The sequence below is a fragment of the Cebus imitator genome, unplaced genomic scaffold, assembly GCF_001604975.1.
Source record: "Cebus imitator isolate Cc_AM_T3 unplaced genomic scaffold, Cebus_imitator-1.0 Scaffold405, whole genome shotgun sequence".
Classification (NCBI taxonomy): domain Eukaryota; kingdom Metazoa; phylum Chordata; class Mammalia; order Primates; family Cebidae; genus Cebus; species Cebus imitator.
This window is the reverse complement of record NW_016107720.1, coordinates 1,105,043-1,111,042: the sequence shown is the minus strand read 5'-3', so window position 1 is coordinate 1,111,042 and position 6,000 is coordinate 1,105,043. Positions and strand designations below refer to the sequence as shown.

The 6,000-nt window shown below is 59.4% G+C and overlaps 1 protein-coding gene across 2 annotated transcripts in view; it reads left to right on the top strand.

The window, feature by feature from the left end:
* The first annotated feature begins 3,941 nt into the window (after positions 1–3,941).
* The window catches only part of B3GAT1 (beta-1,3-glucuronyltransferase 1), a 31,988-nt gene continuing 29,929 nt past the window's right edge, over positions 3,942–6,000 (top strand). Inside the window, exon 1 of one of the 2 annotated variants that reach the window (XM_017509072.2) lies at positions 3,942–4,376. The gene's annotated coding sequence lies outside the window, so the exon portion shown is untranslated. The remainder of the gene's footprint in view (positions 4,377–6,000) is intronic. The other variant, XM_017509073.2, reaches the window with a different exon arrangement.

The window sequence follows — 6,000 nt, the reverse complement described above, 5'->3', positions numbered from 1 at the left end:
GGAGATCAAGGGGCAATCTGGGTTATGCTCACTTCTGCAAGAGGACCGAGAATGGTCCCAGCTTAGCCTCAGAGATGCTCCCCTAAGTCTCAGGGCTCTGCTCCCATCACCTCTCACATGTCCCTCAGCCACAGAAAAAAGAAAGTAAAACAAAATGACATGACTGAAGTGTTCTAAAGCCCTGCAACTGCACCCTTGCCCTGGAGGTAGAGACTGGAGCGGAGCAGGAGTCAGCCTTCTTGCACCAGCTCAGGAAAGATGCTGCCCTGGCTTCTGAGAAGAAGGGAGGGCAGCGGGGAACCTGTTGACCACATGACAATTTTCAACTTTTTATAGAAAACAGGGGTGTTCAAGATCCAAAGCTCAGACCAGAAACCTCCTAATGAAACGGAAGAGTTAAAAGGTCTCCTCCCCTTTCTCTATCTGGGCCATGAGCTCCAGCACCCAAAAGAGCACATCTACACACATCCAGCCAGGAGCCACTGTGGGAACATTTCAGACATGGCTGGCAGACACCGCAAAGCATGGCTGGGTCCCTGGGGAACTCACCCTGCCTGCCGAGGCAGAGGGCAGCTCTTCCTCCTCTCACTCCCCCAGCGATCTGGCGGTACCTGGGCGTGCACACTTGTGTGCACGTGCTGTCATCCTTGCCAGGGCAACGACATTGTGTGGGGTGGGACTCCTTGCTGAAGAATCCCACTGGGACCTTTTCACTCACATCAGCAAAATCACTGCTATAGATTCCTGGCGAAGGCAAGGGGAGATTGGATGGCCCTCGGCAATTAGACTGGCTAAGACTAAGATGGGCAGGGTGAGGGCCTGGGGCCCTGGGGGTGAGGGCAGCGAGCAGCACAGCTGCGTTGCCTCTCTGGGGTGGTAGCTGAGAAGGATGGCTGGGCTGAAAAGGCAGCATCATTAGAAGTCTGCAGCAGACCAAAGCTCCTGCTGAAAGAAAGGGCAGGGCAGACAGAACCCACAAGGGGAACAATTAACTGATAAGAGTAAACTAATTGTTATTCATATTAAATTAGGGCACAGGTGATTTGGAGAAAACCTACAGACCCTCCCAGATGTTTGGCGGATTTTGCATTGCAAATGATGGTTTTACGGGACTCTTCTGGGATTCAGATTATGGGAACTGGGCCAGGACCAGAGCGGGGGCAGGGCTCCCATCCTGCTTAACTACACAATAAACACATAACGGTTTGTCCCAGAGGACAGACCCCAGCTTTGCATACTAAACATGCTGGTGCCAGGCTTTGGGGGCCTCTGAGAAGAGGGGCTCACTACTGGCAGGGAAGGCAGGTGGAGGGGAAGATCAATCATTCAGGGAGACATGGAAGTGCTCCAGATGTTTGGAGCAAGGGCCAAGCTCGGGGGATGCACCATGTCCAGACATGGGAGGGAAGAATTTCCACAGACCCTGCAGAGGCCAAGCAGGAAGACAGGGCTGGGAGCGTGGCTGACCTGGGGGCATGGTGTGTGTACGCGTGTGTCTGTGTGCGTGCAGGTGCTATGAGGTCAAGGGCATCAAGCAGAAGCGTCCATGTGCAAGCATTTCTATGTGCCTATGAGGCGCTTTAGAGTGCGTGTGTGTTCATGTTGGCGCATTTGCATGTGTAGCTGCCTCTATGTGCATGTTTTGTGCCTACATAGACATCAGTGCATGTGTGTGTGTGTGTGTCCATACACGGGATGTTGCCAAAACTTCCCACCAAAATGAATGGCAGGCTGTTGTCTCTTCACTGAGCCTTATCATGCTAATTTTAATGTCCTATTATTGTTTTAAATTGGCTCTAAAAATTAATATTAAAAATTCTGTAAACACAGCCTGGGACTAACATGCAAGACAGGTCCCTAGAAAGAGGCTTTATTATTACAATTGTTCCTGCCAGAATGTTGAGGGAAAGCCAAGAACCCCCGCAGACAACATCCCTGAGCCACAGCCCAGCAGGACCAGGCGGACTAGAGCCCAGTTAGTCTAACCCCCTGTTTTATTACTGAAAAGACCGGCCGAGGGGGAGGTCTTTTGCTAGTGCCTTCAGAACCCGCCTGAAATCTAGGCCTCCTCATTGCCATGTTTCCGAGGTCTCCTGAGCTCACCCCAGTGGGTTTGTTTCCCTATTGGTAAAAAGAGACAGTCTTCATGGTCATTCTGTCCTCCATTTGGTGATTATGTCGCTGCAGCCGGCTGGCTCAGCAGAGGAGGGAGGCAATGTGCCCTCCGGACGGGCCTGGCCACTCCTCCATGCTCTCTGGTACCCCCTGCCCCACCATCCTGCTGCTGCACCTGCCCCTCAGCTGGTGTGGAGTCTAAGGAGAAGCAGAGTATGGAGTCAAGGAAAATACCAGGAGAACACCGACTCAGGAAAGGCCTCTTAGCAGAGTCTAAAGGAGAGAGCTGTAGTAGGGGCAGAAGAAGGCTGAGCAGCACTGGCTGGGATTCTACTCATTAGGAGAAGGAGGAAATGCTCCTGTACTGCAGCAGGAGGTACTCAGGTTAGATTCAGAGGAAGTTTCCAGCGCAGGACAAGAAGGGGCAGCTATCCCTAGAGACAGTCATTAAGGATACTTTCACCTGTCTGTGATGATGTGCACGGTGAGGTGAGGTGCCTTCCACCCCTCAAGGTCTTGACCAAAGTGGCTGAGTCTGCAGCCTTTGCCCCCACCCCACCTGCACATCCTCAGTGGGGAGAGCAGGGCCGGGCTCTGTCCTGACAGGGAAGAAAAACTGATAAAAAATAGTTCCGTGGTCCTCAGCCCCGGCCCGAAGTACGGGACACAGCTGTGGTTAAGCAGTGCCTAGCCGTGGGGCTGGAACTGGTTTCCAGGGCAGGGAAAAAGGAAGACCCTGGAGAAGGTACCAACAGTCCCTGGTCCCGCCGCGAACCCCACCCTGGGAGTTGGCCTCCTCCTGGGGCTGTGAAGAAGACAGGGCGGGTGTGGCCAGGTGTCCAGGAACACCGGGAGATGCCAACCTCTAAAATGAGTGCAAGGATGGCTTCCAAGTCTCCCCCAGGCTGACGAAGGAGTATCTGGAAACAGCTCCATAGAGGGCTTCAGGCCACCTTACCAATGCGCCCACAAACATCCAAGCGCGCGCCTACTCACTGGCCTCCGTCCCCTGCCCACAAACACATCGCAGCGGAGGCCCGGGAAATTCCTGGAGAGCCCGCTGCCCCCGGCCTCCCCGCGCCTCTGAGCCCACGCAGGCCTCCTGGCTCTCTCTCTGGAATGCCCGGTGCACTGGCCCTGAAGGGGAGGTTGGGGGTGAGGCTGACGCGCGCCTGCTTCCAAGGGGCAGCAGGGCCCACAGGTGGGGCCGTCCTATGGCAGCCGCCTGAGGACCCCCGCGACCACCCCTTACTAGCACACCGAGCACACCGTATCCTGGCACGGCACCGCCCGCCCCCACCAGCCACCTTCCATCCGGGGTGCCTGAAGCCAAGGAGGAAGCCGTATCCCCCACCGGCTCCCCAGCTCGGCCCCTTGGTCCCAGGGAACCGTCCCCCCACCCTCCCGCAGCAGCCCGGCCGGAAACAATCACCCTTTGAGAGAGACTGCCAAGCTGGGAGCCAGGAGCAGCCAGGATGGAGGCGGGGTGGAATGGGGGTGCAGGCGGGGGCCGAGCTTTAACTCTCGAGAGCCGAGATCCGGGGGTGCTTTCGGCCCCTGCCCGCCACCCCAGCTCCCGCGCCCGAAGCAGGAGTCGCCTCCGCAAGGGAGGGTGCCGGGGGAGGGTGGGGGGCGGTGGGGAGGTGATACCAATCCCTGGGGGGGTCCCCTCGCCGGCCTCCCTCCTCGCGCCCCCGCCTCGGCTGGCGAGGTTGGTACCGACCATTAGCAGCTCGGGTCCCGCCGGCGCTGGCGCGGGCTCGGGGCGGGGGCGGGGCGGGGGCGGAGAGCGGGTGGGGGCGGGGCGGGAGGCGCTGGCACAGCAGCGGCGGCACCGGCGCATCCGCCGCCACCGAGGGGACTCTGCGCCGGCCGGGTCGGATCGACTCCGGCCGCGCGCCTCGTTCGCCCCGCGCCCCTCCAACCCCCGCGCGTGCTCCCCGCGGCGCCCTCCCCGCTCCCCGCCCCCCGCCTCCCTGCCCGCGCCCTCCCTCCCGCGCGCTCCCAGCCTTCGGCCGCCGCCTCGCTGAGCCCAGAACGAGCCGGGCAGGGGCGGCGGGGCCGGGCGGGGCTGCGGGCGGGCGGGCGGGCGCGCGGACCCCGAGGCTATGAAGTGGCCCCCGGGGGCCCGCAGCCCGAGAGTTCCCGGGGAGGGAGGCGCGCGCGGCCCAGGGCTGCAGCCTAGGGGCGCCAGGGCCGGGGCGTAGGGGCCGCCGCCCGCGATGGACCGCGCCGGGGAAGCTCCGGACTCGTCGCCGCAGGTCAGTGCTCCGCGCGCCCCCGCGGGCGCCCCGCCGCGCACAGAGCCCCTTTCTGCGTCCCCATCGGTGCCCACGCCATGTCCTCCCGGGCGCGCGCTGGGGCGTGTGTGTGTGTGTGTGTGTGTGTGTGCGCTGCGCGCGCTAGGGGCAACTGGAAAGGGGGCCGAGAACCGAGCTGAGGCCGGGAGGCGCTGCTGCCTAGGGGCTCCGAAACAAAACCCGGCACCCACTGCCCTTTTCGACCGGGATTACGGGAAGAGCTGGTTCTCAGCAGCTTCTAACAATTGGCCCGGGCTCTTCGCTGTCAGTTCCTGGGCCCCTCAGCAGGTGGTTTCTGGTGGCCGGATAAGGAGTCAGGGGTCAGTCGTCCCCCACCTCCCTCACCCCTGCTGCCCACCAGCCCTCTCTGGATCACTCTGCGGCTCCTGGGCACTGCCAAGTTAACTCTCTTCAGGGGGCCTGAGCTCTGCGGGGCATGCTGAGGGACGCAGGGATGACCAGGGTGGCGAGCGGCCTTTGGGACCTTCGGTGTAGCAAGGAGGAAAGAGGCGCGACCAGCTCACCACCCTCCCACCTGCGCCTGGTCTCAGATCTGAGGTCCCAATCCCTACAAAGTCAGAGCACACAACTTCCAGAAAAAGGAAGCTGAGAGTTGAGGCAGGAAGTAGAGAAGGAAGCCACCGGGTCCGACAGTGCCAGGGAAAAGAGGCGACAGCCCCATACCAAGCAGCTAAGGTCAAGAACCACCCCCACATGCACACACATGGGAGCCTTGGCCCACTTCCCTGTGGCCTTCTTCCCCCAGTCAGGCCTAGCTGCATGGATTCTTGTAGAAGCTGGAACTGAAGGACTCCATAGGTTTCTAATGTACAGGACTGTAAAGGGGGTTTTTTACTGACAGCGGCTAGCCGGGTGCATGGGCGCCTGTGTGGGTGGGGTGCCCAGTGGGTCCTAGAGCTTGGGCTGTGTAGCATGCACTGTTGAAAATGATGGGGTGCAGACGTCCTAGTGCCTAGCACTGTGCAATGCCTGGATGTGTTCTTGCAGAAATGGGAGGCGCACCACTCCCTAAGTTACTAGGGCTGTGGGGCATGTTGTTCTAGGGTTTTCTAGGATTTGTCTCCTGTGATGATGTTTCCCTACCTCTGCTTGGTAGCCACTACAGAGATTGAGACATTTCCTCCCAGAGCCTGCTCAGCTGGTAACCATTAGTGACCTTACTGGAGCAAACATCAAGGCTTCCCTTTCTTCCATGGGGTGAATACCCTTTCCTAGGGTCTTCAAACAGACTTCTCACTCTGCCCACTTCATGCCTGGCACTGCCAAAGGTTCTGGATCTTTGTGACATTTTCCCTCTGCCCCTTTTGATGGAAATGGAAATGCTTGTTGAGGTTTACGGGACTGGGAGAATTAATGCATCTGTGCCCCATTCAACACTGGAGCCAGGAGCTTGCTGTTCCTGTTTCTGTGCCTGACCCCAAGGTGCTTGGGGATCACCACAGGTCCAGGTTTCTGGTTGAGCAGGTACTCACTGTTCCACCAGAAGCAAGGGCAGGTAAATCCCTGAGCAGATCAGCTCCAGCAACAGGATTGGCACCCGTGGCAGAGACCAAGGAGCTTCACA